We start from the raw sequence: 23,187 nt of genomic DNA on the forward strand, positions 1-23,187 counted from the left end.
GCCAAGCCCCTCACCTCAGATTATTCATTTATTAGGGCAATCACTGAGGTCTGGGTACTTAATATTGTTTTCACCAAATATGAAAATGATCTACTTGCCTATTCTTTAGTTCCTCCTAGGGCAAGCCATTTATCATCAGCTCAGGATAAATGACTGCTTCATTATAGCTATAATTTATGAGGTGTTAGAAGTAAAGAGCCACGCCTAGAGACTTAAAGCTTTAATATGGATTAAAATAAGATAATCAATCAAGCTAATACAAATTTTCCCTCAGCATTATTTCTTGTTTTGAAATAGCTTAATAATTTGGTGGGGTGGCAGTAAGCTATGTTGAATATCCCATTATCCAACTACATGCATGTATGTCTGAGATAATATGTAAAGAAATATAGGATGTGATACCATCGGAAAAAAAGAAATACAATGAAACCATCAGCTGTAATTGGCTGAAATCCTCACTTTCCTTAATGGTGTCAAACTGGAGACCAAAGAGTTACAAAGCAGGTGTAAACTTGGGTAGCATATTCCCTCTAATTCTTTTTCCTCTGTAAGAATATTGTAGAAAGATTGCTGCTGTTGTATTTTTCCTTATTCTCTCTACAACAAAGAAACACTGGGGAGAAAAGTTATGTCCCAATAACATGTCAACAATTTTGCTTTCTTTTATGTCTGAAGGTTTCACAACTCATAATTTGGACAAGAGCAGCTTCTTACTCTGTCTAGGGAATAAAGAATATTTCCCTCTAAAATGGCATTACGGACTTTAAAGACATTTTTTCTGGCTTGCATCTCAATTTTATAGTTATTAAGCTATGCCAGAACAAATATTATTTCTGAAATATGTGTCATGCTCAAGACACTAACATAAACCTATTTGGCCACTTGAGTAAAAAGCTTTGAAGACTGTATGGGAAGTTCACGATTTAGTACTTTAAACACAGAGCACCAGGAAGAAAATCACCACAAGAATTAACAAATAAGCAGTCTAAAGCCAAAGACTCCAAGGTGCTAATTAAAAAAGCTTCCAAAAGTTCTTGTTATTTTTTTTAAGGCCATGTTCCTTGCAGGTGAGACAAATAGGCCCCTGCTGCCTCCAAGCAAATCTTGAAGGAAACTTCCAGCAAGGCCTGGTGACTGGAAACTACTCAGCCTTGAAATTAACATCCCTAAGAAAAACCTTTTCCACTCCCTCTAGACAACAGCAGCTTACATCTTCAGGACAAAACGAAAAAAAAAAATGATGACAAAAAAGAGGCCAGAGAAGACAGTTGGAGTAGTCACGCTGTGTTCTCTTGAAGGGAGCCTTCATTCTTTACCTCAGAGAGAGAGCGTGAAAACACACAGATCCTGACAATGGATTTAGTCAACGTGGCCAATCTCCCTACTTCCTTACACATACATACCACTGAGTTTACCTTAAAAAAGTAAAAGCAGAAATTTTCACAAAAGCTGTGCATCAGGAGCTGTTATTACAAATGAGGCCAAGGCTCTGCATAAGAAGAAAAGGATCTTTCACAGGTTCATAATGGGAACCGAATGCAAAAGCCATATAATTATAATCTAGAATATGGCATCCTATGATATAAAATATTTCCACTTAGCGTAACTGTTTTCCATTCAATATTATTCCCAGCAATAAAAGCCTCTGGAATATCACTCAAACTGGTTCAAGTTAAATTCCAATCTAGATCTTTGTCAGCTAAAGGACATTTTTTTAATCCAGTCATCTTTCTCCACCCTACATATAATTCAACAACAGCCCTTCAACAGGGATAAAACAATTTAAGCTCTGAAGTTGTTCTATGCTTGTGTGTGTGAGATTTTCATGCCCTATGTATTTGGACTGAAAATACTTCTCTCTGTCTCTCTCTCATTTAGACTTTATTTAAGATGGTGAAAAAAAAAAGCAAAATGTGATATTCACAAGTGCACAGCATCTTATTTCCCATTTAAAAAGTATTCTGTAAAAAAAAAGTCATACATAAAAAGAACTCTACTTGTAAAAATGAATAGGAATATGTACTATGAAAATATTAACCATCTTAGCTGTGAAGAGGTTCCAGTGGTTATAAAGAGAAGGGAAAGTAGATAGAAAGCTCTGGTTTGGCTGTTGGGTCTTTGGTTTGCTTGTTACATGTTTACCTGTTTGTTTAACACTACATATATCTCCAGGTACTCCACCATCCATGTCATCAACTGTGGAAAAATGTCCCATTCTTTCTTATGCCTATTTCTAAGAAGTTCCAGATAGTGAGGGAAAATATTCTAGGTCTCAATGAGCAATGTTATAAATTATATTTTGTATGCTGCACTTTAGAGAGATGTCTTTAGTGTATTATACCATTGATGATTCTTATGATTTTTATTTCTATGTAAAATACAGTTTACACAAAATTTCTATCGCTTAGTGAGACATTCATAATTACATATGAATAAGAATTACAGAAGACATTAAAAATATTTTCATAATAGATGTGGAAAAAAGCTATCCTGCGAGCATGTTTAAAATAGACATGGTTTGCCTTAAACTGAGGCATAAAGCCCCATTGCTAACTGATAATTTAAAGCACAAAGATGGGGAACTGTTTTTCCCCTTACTTCTGCTTGTCTGTTTATCTGATGAAATGTTCAAATAATTCCTCTTCTCAAAATACTAGTCTCTAGTAATGCTTTCTTATATATGTGATCCCTCAAGGTAGTCCTTCCCAAATAATAGCCATTGATTTTTTAAAAAACTTTGAATGGATCAAATCTTCCAATAGACATCAATCAATATTCTCAGATGCTTTGGTAAGCCGGGTCATCACTACTCACGGCCGCATGCCCAACTACGGCTTGGTAGACTGGCAGAGCAAAGCTGATTTCTTTGAAAGGCCAAGTGATAGAGGTCAAGCTTGAGACTGCTTAGGAAACACACGCCTTTTCCTTATTTGTAGGACAAAAATGATTGTTAAAAATTTTTAAATTAAATAAGTTAACATTTTAAAAATTAAATAAGTTGACATATGGGAAATCCATTGGTAAACTGAAATGCACTACATAAATCTATGATAGATCAATGTTGATATTATTATTTCTGTTAATTATATTATGCATCTTCCTTCATGAGTCAGTCAGAATTTAGAAGATATTTACATTGTATTGGAATTTGTTGATTCAGTTCTAGGAATACAAACTCAGCATCTACCATGTAAAGGAACACAGTACTAGACACAAAGGGGATGTGTCTCATGGATGTCAAGTCCCTGCTTTCTAGCTCACAGTTTCAAACAACTAAAATGCAGTTCTGCACCGGCTTCAGAGGGGCCAGGTTTCCCACAAGGCCTAGAATTGACCAATAGCTGAGCACACATACTTGCCATATATTTCTTGAATGAGTGAGTGAATGAATGAATACCTAATTTGGCTAACCCTGGGTATCATCCTTATTTTCCTCATCTACTAAAAATTAGATTTGAATATTTCTATTTTTCTGTAAGGTTTGAAAATAACAAAAAATTATTTTCAATAAGCTAGGCATGAGAAAAAGCAATGGCAGCTACATATTTTTCCATAGCTTTCATTCCCTAATCACTTCTTGCATAGTTATACACAGAACCTTAACTGCTGGCTTGTTAAGGGAAATTTCTCAAATGCAAACAAATATATTTCACCAAATAAAATCCTTACATGAATGGAATGAGAAATAGTAACTTAGATGTAAACTGCTAAGTTACCAATTAGCTTCTTAAAACAATTGAAAGTCACAGAGAGCCCTCAATATACAGAGGTGGTTAATTAATTAACATTAGATGTGATTAATAATGAGTCTCATTTAATAGCAAATATCTGCCTGCAATAGCTGCATGACAGAACAAAAAGCCTTCAGAGAGCAAGCAACTATATTTATCCTGATTGTGTTTGGGATTTTAACATGTTTTGTGCAGGCTGACAAATGGCCTATTAATTATCTAATGTTGTCTGACAACAACAGCTTGATAAAGATGTATGTTTTTGAATCGCTGGATGGAAACTGCTGGAGAAGAGCCCCAGAGGGGCCTTGCTGTCCTAAAACTGGGCTCCTAGCCACGATGACAGGCAAGACAAAGCCCTATCTCCCGCCACAGCCTTCGCAGATAAAATATGGCTTGGCATTAGGGACATTTTTTTTCTTTCAGAAAACTGCTTCTGCAATATCTGATTAGGAAAAGGAGGAGTATGTCTTTACTAAATTGGGGTTAAGGCATAATCAATATCATATATGGAGTGTCTGGCCTATTCTGCATAAACACGGGCACTTCATATTATTAAGGAGTCTATAATGCTGAGGAAGCATATGGCAGGACACTGCAGCTCTCTCTATTCTTTTTATTTAGAAGTTTATCTTCCAACCTGTTTGACAGCTGCTCCTAAGTGGTTTCACAGCGCCAAACTATTTTTATGATTGTTTGATGTTTTATTCTCCCATTTCAGTTAATGAGATAGGATCCCACAATGGCCATAATTCAGGGCTGTCAGAACTAAAAAGCATGCTTGTGGCAAGACAGCCTGATGGTAAATAAGGCTAAAAGCAATGGATAACAAAAAAAACTCTGTTATCAGAGTCGCCTTTGCAATCAAAACCTGTTGGGGTCAGAGCCTTCCTTTCTTTGTGTGGCTTCTGGATATTCCCAGCCCTGTGCAAGGTCCCTGTCCACCCTCCTCCATCACCCATTTCGATTCTACAAACAAGTCCTCGTTTCTTTGGAAAGGCTCATGAGGAATAATATTAACTAAGAAATGTTAGAAGGTCTTAAAGATATCGAGTGCTATATTCTAATTAAAGGGCTTGTGCATCATTTACAGTGCCAAGCGAGTAATTTGTCATACACTGTTACAGAGAAATTGTTCAACAAATAACCTTTACAAGAGTCTTGAGAACAGCTTCGTAATTGAAATCCCTAATGGTTTTGCTGGGAACTTTTATTAAGGTTTGGAGGATTTTTTTCTTTTCCTCTCCCTGAAGAGTTTTTAGAAACTTATGATGGTAATGTAGCAACTTTCTTTCAGGAAAAAAAAAAAAAGCCCTTTCTTAGTTATATTTACAAATGCCATAAGTATTAACAAGGCCATTTCTGCTAAGAATCAAAAGTACAGTGTTTTCCAGAAGAAAATGTGAGGTTTGCTTTGTGTCTTTTATTTTGTTTTTAGTATTCCTAATGGAGAAAGCTTTAAGACAGATGAAGATACCTACCTTTAGAATTATTTTTATCTTACACTAAAGTTCATGATCTTTATTTTGGTGTAACACTATCCTTGAAAATGTAATTTAAAAAAATTCAAAGTCACTACTAGATTGAGTCTGTCACATAAATTATTATTCAAAAGTTTAAAAACTGAAAAGTGACCACTTTCTCAAACAATATTTCTCTTCTTATTATACATTTAAAATAATGGTCCTTCATAAGCAGAAAATAGCATGGCAAAAAACTCAAATAATAGTAAGTCCCATAACTAATTATAAAGCCTGACACGCCTCATACAGAAACACTCCCTGATGACTACCAAAGATTGGCTGCTTTATAAATATTTAATGCTTGCCAGTAACCCCAATTTTTATCTCACATCTAAGACTAAACCATTTGTCTCCTCTTACAATCAGCCATGTCTATGTGGTGTCATCATGTCTGAGCAAGTTTGACTTACTACATGTTTTCCAGGATATAAAATTCAGGACATGACACATCATCATGTGAATGAAACAATTACACAATCTAAGAAGGATGGGGAAAAAAAGAATTCAAATAGGCTAAGTGTCATTATAAGTTTAGCTCCAGAGAACTCAAGTCAGAAAAACTGAACATCAGAAAATGATAGATAGGTATGGATCTGTTGTGAACTACTGAAGATGCGGCTCTTATAATACTCTTCTGTGACCCTCAATTCTTTTCTGCAACCAAATAAAGTTATATGAAGAAAGTGCACATCCTAATTTTGGGATATTTATATCCATGTAAAATAAAGTGTATCTCCGCATTTATACTGCGCCACCTTTGGGGAAAAGTGTAGCAGTCTCTAATCAGGGCTGGTGATGGCACCTGAATCAAGAGAAAAACTTTGACAGTTGAACAAGTGGTTCCTATTAAAGGGATCATAGAAGTTAAAAGGTAAAGATTACTACTCTCTGATTGATGGGTTATCACCTCCTTTGGATTATCCTATAAACCCCATTATTTCTATGAGAATGACTCTCATAATTCCGGAATATTTTACAGGTGAGTACAGCCACCTCAAAAACTGGAAACATGTTTCACAACTTCCAGAACAGTAAACATGTGAACAAACCCAACTACAAGCCATGCATGGAGCAAATACCTTTGAGAGAGCTCATATAACCTGCCAGTGCTCAATGCACAGCCCCTTCCACCAGTCTTATATATGAAACTCAGGATCCTATGTCCAGAGCTCTGAGACACCAGCCACTTCCAAACCACCATTGGAATTGGTTTGGTTTGTCCATCATGAATGTTGCTCTTATTGGTTTGACATGGCTGCTATTTGTGAATGTAGTTCTTATGTGTTTGCTGGTAGAAAGCTTTTGAGCCTAGTCCAAGCCAGAGGCTGCAAACTACGCAGTCTTTGGCCTGCAAAAGTTATCATTTCATTATCAGTGTTTCTTTTCCTTTTAAAAAAAATTATTTTACTTGTCAACACTTAAAAGTGAGAGGATTTTTACATTAATTTAAAAAATCAGATTTCCAGCTTCTTGGAAATGTATAAGGTCTGGCAACATGGGATCCACATCCTGGGAAGAAAAAAAAATTCTAGAGCCCTAAAGACATTATCTCCATTCTTGGGTTCCCTGTGACTCACCACTACATGAGTCTTTTCCTTCATTCACACCTGGGTCCTGCTCTTGCTTTTAAATAACACCCAAATTTTAGTCCACACCTGCTCCTTGCATTGTACAATATAGAGATGGGGGGATTTCAGTGAAAGTGATCATTGTCACGAAATTCATTTGCAGCAGAAGTGGGTTTAGATTCCAGACCCCCTAGTTGACAAATCAAGGCAATTAATCATTATATATTCACCAAGTCAGTAACAGTATATTTTCAAGGGGCTTGGAACCTAGTGGGAAATAAGGGATGCATTTGTAAACAACTATAATAAGGTAAATGGCTGAAAAGTTACTCTTGCCATGAGAAAAGAAAATATAAAGTGCCATGCACTGTCAGCATCCATGTCAACTGGGAGCTGGTTGCAAATGCAGAATTCCAAACCTACCACGGACCTGCTGAATCAGAGTCTGCATTTTAATAAACCCACTCCATGATTCAAATTCCCTGTCCTAGGGGAGGGACTTCGCACCATTCCAGAGGTGCTTTCTATCATCCCCTCCGTAAAGGTGGGACCACATAGCTGTACGGTTATCTGCGACCCCTGTACCCACCATAATACTATGCACTGAAAGTTTAACCAGTATTAGTAATAAACAAACTACTAAATTAGGATTCTTCCCTCCACTCATAGGAGGAAGAACACGCACATGTTCTCGCTGGGTGTGCTTTTCTAATGTGAAAACCAAGGACTGAAACCAGAAGAACCACTGGAAGCAGGCAGGAGGCCCTGATGTGAGGCAGGTCAGTGGCAGGATGTATAAGAGGAAAGTACATCCAGGGGGCTGGGCTGGCTGCCGTCTCAGCAGCCAGACCCAGGGCCAGTTGTTATTAATTGCCATCCAATCCCTCCAACCTCATCGTTCTCCAGCTCTGTTCACAGCTCTACCACTGTTCTCCACAGCTAAAACCAGCTCCCCTGCTGGGGCCCTGCCATGTGTTTGACAGTCCCTTCCAAGCACCCCTTCCCCGAGCAGAAGGGCCAGAATCTCCACTAATTAATATAGCCCATGGATGGGGCAGCACTTAGGAGAGGCTGCTCATTGTTGAGATACCCCAGATGATTTTTTTCTTTTAATTTAGGAACTCACAGGGCTTAATTTTGAGCTACAATTGTTTGATCGGGCTCTCTGTTCAGAAACTCGGCCAAAGGATTAAGCACTAGCTCCAGGAGTGCAGATAAAATGATTAAGTAAATTAGTATAGTACTTAAAGGGAGAAGAGACATCCTTTAGAATATATAGGGGAAGAGAGGACAGTCACCTAAAAATTGTTCACTCTTCTTATCTGATCATATCAGGCCAACTTGTATGTGTGCTAAGAAACAGAACATACATAAAAGACTAATAGAAGAAAAAAATGAACCACAATCTTCTTTTAGGCTCCATAACTGTATTTTGAGGATAAAATTGAGACTATCATCTTAAACGGAATCTCTGATATTCATGTTTGAATAATAGATGTTCCCAATTATTACTAAAAATGTCACCTCTGAAATATGAGGGCCACATACCTGTAATGCCATCAGTCTTCCAGGCCCTCACTGAGGATTTGGGTTTCTTTTTTTGTTTTGTTTTCCCTTATCTTTTCTTCCCCTTGGAATAGGAGCAAATGTGTCTGTATTGTTCAAAAACATACACAAAAATGTGATGTAACCTAAGCTAGGTTTTCAGGTGTTCCTTTTTCTAAGCACGAGGAAAGAAAATAGATGACACCACAGGTTTAATACTAATTGATTTATTACCTGCCTAAGCAAATCCCAAGCTGCGCAATGGCAGGCTTGGACTTAAAGCAAATGATTTACAAGATAATGTTTGACTCTGGGAAAGGGTAATCAGATCCAGATACAATGGATGATAGGATAATTGAGAAGAAATAAAAGAGGATAAATTGCCATGTGCTAATGAGTTTACAGGCCTTAATGGGAAGGACATCAGTTTTAACACTCAGGTTATGAGCTAGGAGCAAGTCTTTTTCTTTTCCACCCCCGCCTTCAACTGCTAAAGATGTAGTGCTGAAACAAACCAAGATTAATGGTATCCCACTCATTTACTTAACCATTCTTTACACCTCAGAAAGCTTCCTGCATTAAGCATATATAGCTGTGGTGTCCTGTATTAAACACAGAGAGCTGTGGTGCTTATTTTTTAAAACCAACTTTATTCCAAGCAGTTCCTGTCAGCAGATGCCACTTATCCAACAGCGCCGAGATATAAATGTTTTTGGCTGGGCCACTTGAGCAACAACTCTTCTGCTCCCGAGTCCCTGGGGGCCTTGGAGCCTGACGAGTTGATGCCGTTATCTGCAAGCCTTTTGGCCTAACGGAGAATATTCCGAACCATTTATGCAACCTGGGTGCACTCACATTTAGAAATGGTTGCCTGAGCAGCAATCATGTCTTGCCTCATGATTCATTTTTATATCTCACTCACCCGCCATCCCACATCACCAGAGAGGACTGGTGACACTTTATTGGTATTTTTTGATTACTGCTATAGCCATCTAAATTTTTCACAGGATGGGGGCCTCTGGTCCAAATGTAGCCGCACACTGGACTAAGGGTACAGGCTACAAAGAAATAAAGGGGCAGAGGCCAGCAGGGCGATTAGGAAGTAATGTAGAGCAGAGGCACTTCCTAGGAAACAGAGAACCTATTGCCTTGTAATGTTTCTACCAAATGAAGTTTAATATGATGAATCATGGTGCAGCTCCAGCATGTTCACACCTTGCAAAAAAGCAGCTCAAGCGCAGCATTTAAACATGTCTGAATGATGACTCGATTCCCTTACACAAAAGCCGAAGGAGTACATATCCAAAATGGCTATTTCTACCTGTATTGGGAAGGTTGTTTTAGAGCGTTTCCCATTTCCACATGTGCTTGGGAAATCCAAGTGCTCATTTCATGCTTACTGATGTAATCCTGATCAAATAGTACTCTTATTCACAAAAGCTGATCTGATGTTATAGTTGGATACCAAACCGTAAACCTCAAACATAATTATTTTCTCGACCTGGCGTTTTGTGCAGTGAGGTTCTAGGGATTGATTTGAAATTTACAACCTGACTATTTCTGAGTCAAGCAGTTACTATGAAACTATAAGCAATATTATTTACCCACTCCATACATGAGATTTTTAGGAACATCTGGGTTGTTTCAAGTTTCTGACAATAGTAAAACTTCACTGGTTCATGTTAATTTGGAGAAATCACTAAAACAATATTAAGTTTGTCACACTTTCTTTACACTTTGCCAAGTGTTTTTACCTGAAAAGTTGACCAGATAATATAGGAAGTTTGCTTTTAGTTTTCAATTATTACTGAAAATATCTGCAGTAATGCAGGACAATTTGCTCAGCCTAAGCTGTAGCTAAGATTCATTTTAATTTAAATGATAACTGTTTATATAGAAGTAGATGCTTCCAACAAAATCATCAGGCTTGTATTCCCCCTTCCCCCTCAACCTGTCCCCTGCTTCAAATCCTACATTTGCTTATCTTTCAACTTGACTTACTAATACTTTACATAGCAAACCTGTTTCAGGTGTACTAAGGGTCACCTGCAGTTCAAGCCAGGCCCATTTTGGTTAGATTCTTATAATTTCTGAATTAGGCCTGTAATGCTCTACCCTATACTACTTGTGCAAAAGCATCTGGTGCTAGGCAGTGGAGAAGCACCCAAGACTGGCATTAGTATACACCCTGAAAGACCAAAGTCAATCTTCTTAACTCTTTAGGCTGCTGTAATCCTTTTCCAAAATGTTTAAGAATAGGTTTTCCCTGTGGTAAAGAAGTAAGAGCCCAATTTCTCAGGCAGATAAACTGAGTCTTGAGAGTTGTTTTGTGGCTTCTGAAGGTCACAAAAGGAGCAGAAAAGCTGGGAACCAGGCCTGGGATCTCAGACTCCCACGTCCTCATTGGGAACACTAGACAATACTGACACCCTCCATGAACTGAATCCAAAAATTGTAAAAGATAAGTTGTTTCCTTATATTGTTCAAAGAGGAAAAAAAAGAATAGCTTTCCCACAGAGAGCAAACAAATAGTGAATGGGCCCTCTCTTCATCCTATAGAACTCTATGTGAGAATATTTTTTTTTCTTATGTGAATTCTTAAAAAGTCAGTTTGGATTGCTGCCTAACTTACAGAACATTTCAGAACAGACCTATTTTTTGTCTAAACAATAGAAGTATCGGGTCATAGAACTTAGATTTGGAAAAGACCTTAGAGATCATAGAGTTCAGCACCCTCATTTTACAAACTGAGAATCAGAAAGATTAGATGGCATGGACATGTTTACAAGTCATTTATAACAGAGGCAATTAAATACATTTCAAGGAGACTAAATCTATTTGTATGAATGTTCTAATTATTCTAGGAAAAAAGTACAAGAATATGTTATCTGAAACACATTTATTATTTTACATGGCAAGAGTTGGCTTCTGCCCTTCAGAACAAATCTCACTGAGAGTGGATTCAGTCTCCTTGCAAGAAATTGGACAAGTACCAACTAGGCCCCCATTAGCCCTGTCCATTACAGGTTCCATAGACTCAGGTTTTCTCAAGAGTGCAAAGAGGAAATGGCAGTGTGATAGCAAAGCATGGTGCCACACAAGGATTAAATAAGAAAAGGGCCAAAAACATCCACAAAGGGGAACCAATTAATTTACGGGAGAGTCCAAGATATATGGGAGATCATGTTCCAGATTCAGGTATCAGTTGGCCAGGGCCTTTTTGGAAAATAATCCTTATCTTTTATTTGGTGCCCTCCCTGCCTTCCTATTCCTTCTCAGCCAGTAAACCTGCAGCCTTAAACACGAGCTCCTAGAGAAAACCAATGTTTTCTTTTTTTTTCTAAAACAGACAAGCAGTTGTATCAAGGATCTTCTCCCAAGAACAGGGTGTATTGATATTGGACACAACAGTTCAGTTCTGCTAGGGTTGAATCTTCCACTTGCCCCACCCCAACTCTCTTATTTTCGTACTTCATCTATTATCTAAATTAGTTGAAAGATTAGCTGTAAAATGATCAGCTTCTAAATGATTGAAGCTGTGGTCTTATCTGACTCATCATCTGGGACAGAAACCATGGTGCAGATGGATGTTCAAACAGAAAGACATTTTTACATAAAAAAGATGTCAACAAACACCAGGCTAGTGTTATTGCCCAGAGGAAGCTGACATCATGGCAAAGTTTTGAAGAACTCTAGAATTTTAGGACTGCAAAGAAATCTGCGCCTCCGCTTATACAGAATCTTTATTTTTCAAATACGAAAAATTTAAGTTTTCAGAGACTTGGTGAAGGTCATTTAGCCAATAAATAGCAATGAAAGACCCAGGCTTCTTGGTTCCCACTGTACCACATTTCCAGCCGTTCTGAACCAGCTCACACAGGTCTAAAAAAACAACAATAGAACAACACAAACTATTGCTCTCCATTTTTGAAAAAATAAATTTTTCGAAGTGATAAGTTATAGAAGCATATAAGTTAATCACAGCTGCCTGTGTGTGCAAAAGTAGCAGTAGCAAAACACCTAGCTGATAAAGTAGTTCTTTAACCTTTATAGAAAGCATGATTTAAGGTATCTTATGGGAAATCAAAGGCTTCAGCCAGTTCCAAGGATCTTACAGACCAATGGGAGCAGTAGGAGCCCTGGTGAGATGGTTTCATGCCATGCCTTTTAAGCCTACATTTAGTCACCAAAAAATAATAGGCTGATATTTTTGTAGAAGAGCTACCTTCTTACTTCATCTTTGTTATACAACTTTGTTATCCCTTTCCAAATTCACTATCAGAGCGTGTAACTGGGCTCTCAATCGCCAAACCCTGGTGGCATTCTAAAGTGTAAATTTTAGACACCTCTGAGCAGACTTTCCATGAACCCAGAGATCCAGTGGGAGACAAATTCTACCAACAACTCAATCCTCTAGCCAGTGAAGGTAGCCCCAGCAGACAGCAGGGAAAGCCTATACTCTCAATCAAAGGTAACAGCTCAACATGCCAGAGTTCAAGCATTATATAGATGTAATATTATTCTTACACCAAAAGACTAAGCTGTTGATGAGAAAATTGCACACATGCTGAATGATGGGCTTAATGTCAGACAGCCAGATGTTTTTACTTAGGGCTCTTTCCCATCTTTGCCAGCAGGCAGGAGAGAAAAAACAAGACAACAATGTTCTAGATTAGGAGCTCTCTGAGAGCAAGGAGTGAGAAGTTTTGCTTTTACAACATTAATCTTTAGTGTATACTACATTCCTGGCAAAAATTAGATGTCCCATATGTGTCTCTTGAATTCATATGTTAGCACTCAAATCAGTTAATTTTCTATTTAGCTTAATGGAAAAAAATGAAGACTTGAAATTTTTGTGCTGTTAAATTTACTTATCTGTATCACACTGGAAAACATCCTTACGAAAAACTGGAAACAGTCTTGGATAGGGGCTTGGGGTTTTTTCTTTCAAACTCAACAAGTAATACTGTTGCCATTAATGAATACTGTAAAGGTAGTCTTTATCTGTAAATGTATATGCCAAAGGCAAATATAGTCTATATTCTAGGATTTACAGAATAATTATTTTGAAAATTTCTTAAAAACAAAATTTTCTTGTGTCTAAATTATTTGTTCATGAAACTTTGTAAAAAAAATGCAAATTTTAAAGAACAACCTCATGTGAGAAACGTAAAGACTAATTTTTATTTACCAAATAAGAAGCTGTTTTTCAAAGCACATTTCAATAGGACAAAAAGTTTTCCTGTTGGCAAGCATAAAAACTCATTTTCAGCATTTAAGCTAATGAAGCACTTGGACAAATGCTCAGTTCAAGATATTTCATGGACAGTGTGGGCACACATTTATATGTCTGTGAGCATACCAAATAACACACACATGTAATTTTACAATGCAAGTTAAGTATAAGGAAATGGACTCCCTTTCCCAGGCACCGGGCATTAAAAAAGAAACCACCCCACTGGGAAATGGAAGGATTAAGCAGAGATTCCTATATGGCATCATTCATCTTGCACAGATATTAGCTTGATGCTCATGTGAAAACATAAAAACTCCATCTGCTCCCTAGGCATACTTAGTTTGTTGTTCAGATGGTTTGTTTTAAAGACTAATTTGTAATGGTTAAGTTAGTTATTTCAACTGAAAAAAAGTGTACAAAATGGAGCTTGGCATCTGGTTTTGCTAAAAGTGTTAAGCAATATTTAAGCAGCTGAGTGTCATCTCTACTTAAAGGATAAAATGAACAAGGGAGGTGGATTCTGCCTCCAGATAGATAAGCTTCAATCAGTATGAGTGGGAACAGAATAAAAATAAGAAAATTATTATATTTTAAACTCTAAGGTCATTCTCAAATGTATTTGAACTTTTCATTTAGATGATGTAGCCATATGAGAAATTCTGTGTAACTTGTTCTACTTTGATAGTGAAACCTTAAATATTTACATATATCAAGTTATACGTTTAATTTTTTTCATTTCTCCAATTTCCATTGGATTTAGGAGTAGTTGGAAGAGTGCAATAAGATGGCCTTTGTTTCCTCTTAAATGGTAATTTGCACCTTCGCTGTCATGGTGTCAGATATCAAGTGCAGATGCCTATCATATTTTTATCAAATATAATTTTGTTAGGAGAACTAAAAGTATGACTGCAAAAACATTTTTTTAATTCACCTATTTTTCTTCAAGGGATATGTGCCCTTGACTAATGAAGGTTCCTCCTTAATCTGCGAAGTTTCTGCAAAGCTTGCTGAGAGACACCCACAGAGTGGAAACCAGGCAGAAGAGAAGACTCACATGCCCACCTCACCGGCCAAAGAACCCTTGAAAGCAACAGCACAATGAATGTCAGAGCCAGGACATCCAAGGTAATGATGCTATTCCTATTATCACCTGAGACAACATTTGTGTGAGGATTCTTGCATATGGCCATATTAAAGATTTACATTTGGAGTTTTGCTAACATTTCCAAAGCAATTGAGACACGGAACATTTTTGTTTTGAAAGTGTTTCAAAACGGTTATCTGTTAAATTTTGGAATAGAAAAATGTAGTTACACTTGGCATGGGCATTTAAATGTAAAGCATATCTCTGTGATCATTTTCATAACAGCAAGATTCTTTGTTGGATTGGAAACAAAAGAAAATCTCAAAACACTATCCAAAAAATCTTCCTTCTTGTCCATCAGGATGTCTCGCCGTGTAAATCTCACACCCTCTAGTTTTCGAAAAGCACCATGGACCCTCATTCATTGCTTATTACTTTTATTCACTCTCATTCTACCTGCTTTTTCTAATTCTCACTGGATTCGAATAAGCAAATTAGGAGGGCATTACATGGGGAAAAGTGGGGAAAGTTCTTCAGGAAACTGATGGATTACTGTATATTATTCATTTAAATCTATTGAGCTTTATGGTCATATGTATCCCCTTAAATGGTATTTTTCTTCTATATCAATTTATAATATAGTATAACTTCCCTCTGTATACAGCTATCCCAATTCAGGTGAGAAGAAGAGCAACTCCACCATTGTTCATGGTCATAATCACCAAATCTTTGTCTACGTTGAGAATACAAAATTCAAATTTTCTTTCTTCTACTAAGAAATTAAATTAAACATTAAATAGTAAATTTTTAGTGTTTACTGATTTTCTCTCCTTACTGTCACTGTGTCAGACTCCAAATATCAAGTCAAATATATTTAATATTTAAAATGTTGAAAATGTTTCCTCAATTCACCTCTTTTTTGTGTGGAAGAATTTTTTCTTTTAAAAATCTTACAATGAATACTTATATTAGAATCAGAATAAAAACAAAATTCTTATTACTAACAAATTTCTCAATTTAAGCTCTTTTCACCTATATATTCGTACTTTATTTAAGTTCCCTCTGATGTTTTAAGTTCTTCATTCTTAAGACAGCCTTGTTTAAAGGTTAAGAGCATGAATTCTGGGGCTGAACTGCCTGGGTTTTAATCTCAGCTTTGTCACTAATTAGCCATGTGCCCTTGGGCAAGTTACTTAACCTCTCTGTGCTTTTTGCACATTTGTAAAACTGGGATAATAATATCTGTTTCCTAGTATTGTTATTTAATAGGCTATTATGTATAAAGTGCTCAGAATAGTGGCTGGCACATAGTAAGTTCTCTATAAGTATTCATTATATAAATAAAATAAAATAAAAACCTTAAAGACAGCCATTGATTAAATTCCATTTGGACAAAGCCAGATAAATGGCCAACACTTTGCTTGTCTTAGATTATCATCAAAATGTGATCTCTCTCATTTTGCACTGATTTTTTCTGTATGTGTTGACATCCATTTTAACATAATGACATCATTTCATTTCACTTTGGCCTCAGCTGTTAACAGAGCTATTGAACACTTGGTATAGATTAATTTATCTTTCACATTTTAATATGACTTTCTCACCATAAGAAAATCCTCATGATATACTAACCAATTTTATTTCTAGAAAATTCAATCTTGGAGATAAGTGATTACTTCTAAGAATACCCATAAAAATTACAAGCTCAATTACAACTCATCTGCTGTTTTAAATGCTTTCTTCTTTTACTCAATTACAGTTCTTCTGGGCTTTAGCTCATAATATTCTGAATATAAACTCTACATTTTACCTGATCCTTTTCTAACAAGAGTTCTTCAAACACTGTGCTACTTAGGAACCATGATGAAGTCATGGTGTAAAAATCACATGTCCTTACAAACTCACATCTTTAAAACTTGTATGTCTACTTTACTTTGATTCTAAAGTTGTATTTTGTTGCCATCTGAACACTTGAGATATAACATTTGAAGAATCAAGGTATAAAATCAGAGTGAGTAGAATCCCTGGCCATCCATTACTATTGCTGGGTTAGGAATCCATCAGTCCAACAGGCAGCCTCTCAAAACCCAAACACTGGATATGCATATGCCAAATGGACTTCAGCTGAATAAAGTGAATACTGATATTGGTATTTAGAAGCGGGTCCTTCTCAAAGAAGCCTTGGTACACACCTTTGACCCTTAACTGGGGTGCTCCAACATTGCCTGTGATGATGACTCCCAGTGAAGGCTCTGTGCTGTGCTTGGCTGCATTTCTATCTGAGTGCCAACAGCAAGATAAATGAAAGACTGGTTCACTGGAGTACTGGTGGTTTGGGGGCTATTGATTTTTGGTCCATTCTCTTTAAAAGTGAGATCTAAAAAGTTGACAGAGGGTCATTAATTTCATCATATACTTGTCGTCTCATCCATAACCAATCCAGAGTCTGAGTGTGCTTGTCACTCTGTGTTTGCACTTTATTTGTTTGGGGTTTTCTTGGTGATTCCACTCTTTTTTTTCCCCTTTCACTTCGGCCTCTTTAAATAAAGAAAGAAAAGAAACACGCCAGTTTGTGGCTCTTTCCCGAAAATGATTTGGGGATGGGGAAAGTTATAGATACAGATACATAGAGAGAGATTCTGATAATAGGAAACAGTCAGAAAATAGCCTCTTCCAGCTGCCTTCTAACCTGGGTTTAAAAAAAGAAAAACTCCATATAAAATTCATCAATCCTAATTATTCAATTGGCCTCCAATTGAATAAACACTTACTTAGGTGAACTAGTAGACTTGTTTTAATGAAATATTAAAATACAAGTTGCCAACATTCTTTTTAAAAAAGCTTCTGGGTTCTCAACAAATGTTGTTGAAATGTACAAAAATAATTGATAGTAATCGTTAATTGAGTTTCTTTGGCTGTAAATTCAGAACAGGTCTACCAATCTTGCAAGAAACACCAAACTGAATTTTAAGATATCGTGAAAACAACTTACTGGTGAGATTTTATTGTTATGATGGCAGGTTTATTTTTTGATTGTTTTTTAACAGGGTAAGGAGAGTTTGGCAGCCTCCATAATTATTATTGAAATAACCATCAAATAAAATCTTTAAGCCTTGTTGAATTTTCAATGAGCTGTGTAAATCTGGGGTGTGGAAAACAATAGCACAGGGCAAGAGTAGAATTCCAGAAAAATAAGCAGAGATTTTTAGACAATTCTTCAGCAGTCCACCTAGACAGTTATGTCCTCCTACCTGACTGCGGATGTAGTTGATTCTATGGTATCTGTTTTGAAACCTAGTTTCAAGACTGCAAGTGAGGAAAGCAAACGAAAATATGATTAAGTTCACGGGCCAAGGCAAGGAAATCCAGTATTAATAATAGCACAACCTGCCAGTAAATCTCTATTTTATAGGTGAAGAAATACATTTCTACTTTAAGTGTGTTTTTATATACCCTTGAGTGTCCAACTAGTTAAACTACCAAGGGAGCTCTACATGATTTAGAAGTTAATCCTTCAAATGGCTAACAATTGAATGCCTCAGCTGTTTGTAGTCTCCTACCACTGGCTAATTTCATTTTTGTTTCATATGTTCAGTGGTAAGCTTTCATTGTTCGCTGACACTGAGGTTGTAAGTCTAGTTAATTTAGTTAAAATGAGGCTGAGAATGTTCATAGCTTTTCACCGGCTACAACAAGACCTGGGAAAACTTGGAGTGAACACCCCACAATGAAACTCAATAGGAAAGAAAATTGAGATGACCCAGCTCGTGGTCAGTTTTCATCACCATGGAATAGGGATGTAAATAAACATCTTTAAATGTGTTAAAAGGCTTCTAAGATCTGAAAACTTTTGGTGCTTTGCATTATCTCAGGCTCTGTGGTTACTTTTCTGGCCAACTCCCTTCTCCTATTTTTATGTCAAGTCATTTTCCCCCAAAGCCATTGCTTGAAGTTGCGGTAAAAGACAAACCTAACAGTCTTCGTGTGCTTCTTACTAACAAAACCCACTAATTTTTTTTTCATCTGCCTATCACCTGCTCTGTTTCCTCCCACTCTCCCAGGGTTCCCTACACTTTTCCTTTTAGCTGCTCAAAGGTGAAAATCTCCTTCCCATGCCCTGATTCCTCATTTCCCTTCCCCAGATAACTCCTGCCCCTTCCTTTATTTCAACATACCCATTCCTTATACAAGTTATTTTTCTAACTCTTCATACAAGATCTGCTCCACTGGTCTCATGTTCTCTCTTTTATGTGTACAAACACGTACTTAATTCTTCACAGCACTAATCAGGGCTGTAATTAAACAATTAATTGTGTAATTAATTTTTAGGGTCTGTCTTTCCCATTAAAATGTAAGCTCTGTGTAGATTGGGACCATATTTGTCTTATTTACTTTCCTGTGCCTCAGAGCCTAGCTCATAGTATACACTCAAAATTTTGTTGAATGAATGAATCCATTCCAGGATCAGTTTTCTCACCTGCAAAATGTAATAAAAAGGAATCCTTGTTTCTCAATGTCATTGTTAGGATCAAATGATATAACAAATATTTGAAAAATACTTTATAGGAAATCAAATGCTATAAGCATTATTGTTAATGCATTATCATTAATGCATAATGGTAGCAATTGTTGTTGTAACCATTTCTGACACATGGAAGCAATTGCTTGAAAGGAATTGGTCAAATGACAACCACTCTGATCTTACTTGATCTTACTTCATGCAAAAGCAGCCAACAACTCACCTGGGAACAGACTCCCCTCATCTACCCCGTGCCTGCTAGGCAGACTGCCACCAAGGAATCTGAATGCAGACCTTCATAATTCCATTTTAATCATGGTCTTGGTTGAACTCAAAAAACATATTTGGGCACTGTGATGAGTGTTAGAATATCCTAGCAGTCTTTCTAGGGCAACGTAAGTCACATTGCCTAGAAAAATTAATATTCTAATACTAAAGATGGACACAGGGACAGATCGTTACAATTCTAGTCAAATTCCATAAGGGGAGGAGGCAGATTATAACAGAAGTGCACTGAACTCAATCTGGAGCCTCAGTCATGACTTTCCAGGAGGAGATGGTGACTGAGCTGATTCTTAAAGAATGAACAAGGTTTCCCAGGTAAAGGTGGTGAGAGTGTTCCTAGCAGAACAAGCAGTATAAGAAAGATACGAATGTGTGGAACAGTAAGAAGTACAGGTCACCAATCAGGTGTCCTGTCAGTAGGAAGCCAGCAGGGAGTCTATATCTACAATGTCTTAGTATTCCAGCAGTTGCATAGGAACCTAAATCTGAGATGTGGTTTTATCAACCAAAAGTAAAATTGCCAAAAGCCCGGCAAAATAACCTATGAGTGACTTAAAATCAAAACCACTATCACCCCTATTTTAGCATCAGCTAAATATAGCTGCTTTTAGAAAAGCAGCTTATCTCCACGATAGTCCTTCTGAAAAACTAATTATGTGAAAGTATGAAAAATGTACTTTTCAAGGTGTACATGTTTTTTTCTCCTACCCAGAAGTCCTCCTTTCAACTCTCCAGCAATGCCCCCTTGCATTCGTAAACTCTGTGTCCACAGAGATACATGCATTTTTCCAGAAAAGTCATTAATTTTGGAATTTAAGAAATATGAAATAGACAAAGTGGGTAATTTTTCACACTTAGAAGAATGTACCCATTATGTTTTGACTCTTTTTCTTGCACAGCTGAGAAAAGATTAATAACTCACTTTCTCTATTAATTGGCTTCCCAGGTGCCATAAAAGATGGTACCCAATCAAGTCACTTAAAGCAAAAAATGCCCATAGCACTCATTTACCCCCAACCAGAGAACGTGGTCATCACACATTAACTTTCCAGCAGCTAGCCTTCCTACGAAACTGATATGATATTAAAGCTCCAGAGGAGTCAACTCTTAAATAAATTGTTGAATTATCCTCTTCTCCGAAAGGTACCCAAAAGTACTTTATATTAAAAAAGTAGCCAAGCACATGTGCCAACAATGCAAAAGTGTATATGATTACAAACAATTTTATTTTGCAGAAGCTTGGAGTTGGAACAATTCTAGCTTATTGAGAAGCTCTTCAAATTAGAAGGTAAGAGAGTAAATCACAAAAGACACATTCCAACTTCCTCTATTCATAGCCATAAGAAAAGGCCAGGGGAAAAAAATAATAAAAGGTCTGAAGTCCTATGAGACTACACCTAAACTCTGAAGTCTAGGAAACTCTTACTTTAACATTAGCAAGAATTCCAAAGAGTTGTATTTAGTCTAATGGAAGAGAGAAAAAACGGGCTTCTTGATGACAGCAAAACCACACTCAGATCATTGGAGGTCCTGGCAACCAGATACAAATTTATTCCTTTAGGAGCCCTGTCCCTTCTGTTGAAGCTCACTGCTGGAAGAATGACACAACTTCACAGTCACAGTTCTGCCATGAAAGGAGGAATCATGGGGTACAGGTGTATGAGGGGGAGGGGATAGGCAAGAGGGAAGAAAGTGATATGTATTAGACTGTTCTATTCCTGGCCACAGAGAGAGAAATTCTGAGGCATGTCACAGTATTTGATGTGAAAGCCTAGTAAGTCAAAACGGGAAGAAATACTTTCAGAATCCTAATGGTCCTATTGCCAGAGTATAAGTTATGAGGAATCTGGTGTATCTATCATCTAGAAACCAAACAAAACTAAAAATCACAGGGGAATTACTACAGGTTAAAAAAAAATGTCCATTTTAAAGATTTAGAGATAGATTCAAATAGCTAGAGGTGGGTCTGAGCTATTTTTTTATTACAATGAGGCACACTTTTAAATGCCTAATGTCCTTTTGTTTTAGGGGGGCTTGTTTGTTGGTTTGTTTGTTTGTTTTGAGACAGGGTCTGGCTCTGTCACCCAGGCTGGAGTTGAGTGGTGTGACCTTGGCTCACCGCAGCCTCCTCCAACCCTTCTCCACACAACTTCCCCAATACCCCCGTCCCCACCCCAGGCTCAAACGACCCTCCCACCTCAGCCTCCAGGGTAGCTGGGACTATAGGCTTGTGCCAGCATGCCCGTCTGATTTTTTGTATTTTTGTAGAGATAGGGTTTAGCCATGTTGCCCATGCTGGTCTCTAACTCCTGGGCTCAAGCAATACACTGGCCTCGGCTTCCCAAAGTGCTGGGGTTACAGGCATGAGCCACCACACCCAGCCTCAATGTCTCTTTTTTTTAATCTCTTTACCTTTATTTTTGCTTCTGCTTTTCTTTCTAAGTTTACCTCAGAAAAAAAAAAATCCCTGCTTTAAATTCTAGACACCTATCCTGTGTAACTCCTACCTAGCAAGCATTGAATACATATATTTAAATGGAAGCAGATTTATCATTTAATCAGATAATGGAGAACACTGATGAAAACTAAGTGAAACTTCTCAGAAAAGTCACACGCTCTTTGGGCTTTATATCCAGGAATCCAACAAGGAGGAAAGTACCATCCCAGCTGAGCATTAATTATTCTTCCTTAGATTTCTCAGCTCCCATGATACTGCGCTACATTGCCTAAGTCCTATATGTTAACCACTCTCCTTTGCTATGTGCCTATAATTTCTTGTTTATTCTTTCCTCCTGGCTCCTCATCACAATGCCTGGAATCACATTTGTATAATTTTGGAGGCAAACAAAGCACTTCCATGTCGTTTCCCTCTTCTGTTTTTCTCCATGTAAGTTCCCATTTTCCATTTATACAATTCACTCTGTTTAATAGTTTTCCTTATTATTCTATTTATGCCCACTTACTTTGATGATGTGCGTTTATTTATGCCCCCTTCATTTTAGCAACCATGTTTTGTTGTCCACATGTCCTGAACTTTCAGTTTAAGATCTTTAGCTGTGTAGACTTGGGCTAGACTTCATATTGTCTGGAATTCTAAAATAAAACAAAATCTTGCCATGACTACATGTGCAAGGATCCTAAGAGTGTTTCTCTCAAAGAAAGGATAAGTGCTTGAGGTGATGGATACCCCATTTACCCTATAGTGCTTATTATACATTGTATGCCTGTATCAAAATATCTCATATACCCAATAAATATACACATCAACTGTGTACCAACAAAAATTAAAAATTAAAAAAATTAAAGTTTATTTCCCCATTCAAGAGGTTAGTTTACCCAATGGTGCCTATAATATTGTGTAAAAAAATAATAATAATAATATATTCAGGAGGCTGAGGCAGGAGGTTCACTTGAGCCCAGGAGTTTGAATCCAGCCTGGGCAATATAGTGAGGCCCCATCTCTAAAAAAAAAAGGAAAAATAATAGAGGAGAGGAGAGGAGAGGTAACGAAAGGAAAGGAGAGGAGAGAAAAGGAAAGGAAGGGAAAGGAAAGGAAAGGGAAGGATAGGAAAGCAAAGAAAAGGAAAGAAAAGAAAAGGAAGGGAAAGGAAAGGAAAGGGAAGGAAAGGAAAGAAAAGGAAAGAAAAGAAAAGGAAAGGAAAGGAAAGGAAAGGAGAGAAAAGGAAAGGAAAGGAA

The 23,187-nt window shown here is 37.2% G+C and overlaps 1 protein-coding gene and 1 long non-coding RNA gene across 8 annotated transcripts in view; one reads left to right on the top strand and one right to left on the bottom strand.

Annotated features, from left to right (window-relative positions):
- MECOM (MDS1 and EVI1 complex locus) overlaps positions 1-23,187 on the bottom strand; it is a 576,150-nt gene that overhangs the window by 365,875 nt on the left and 187,088 nt on the right. The gene's annotated exons all lie outside the window — the stretch shown is intronic.
- Positions 1-23,187, top strand: part of LOC109026377 (uncharacterized) — a 29,034-nt gene that overhangs the window by 1,481 nt on the left and 4,366 nt on the right. Inside the window, exons 2-4 of the long non-coding RNA XR_002005399.3 lie at positions 14,550-14,728; positions 17,615-17,681; positions 20,727-20,779. This is a non-coding gene — a long non-coding RNA (uncharacterized lncRNA). The remainder of the gene's footprint in view (positions 1-14,549; positions 14,729-17,614; positions 17,682-20,726; positions 20,780-23,187) is intronic.

Source organism: Gorilla gorilla, chromosome 2, assembly GCF_029281585.2.
Source record: "Gorilla gorilla gorilla isolate KB3781 chromosome 2, NHGRI_mGorGor1-v2.1_pri, whole genome shotgun sequence".
Taxonomy (NCBI): Eukaryota; Metazoa; Chordata; class Mammalia; order Primates; family Hominidae; genus Gorilla; species Gorilla gorilla.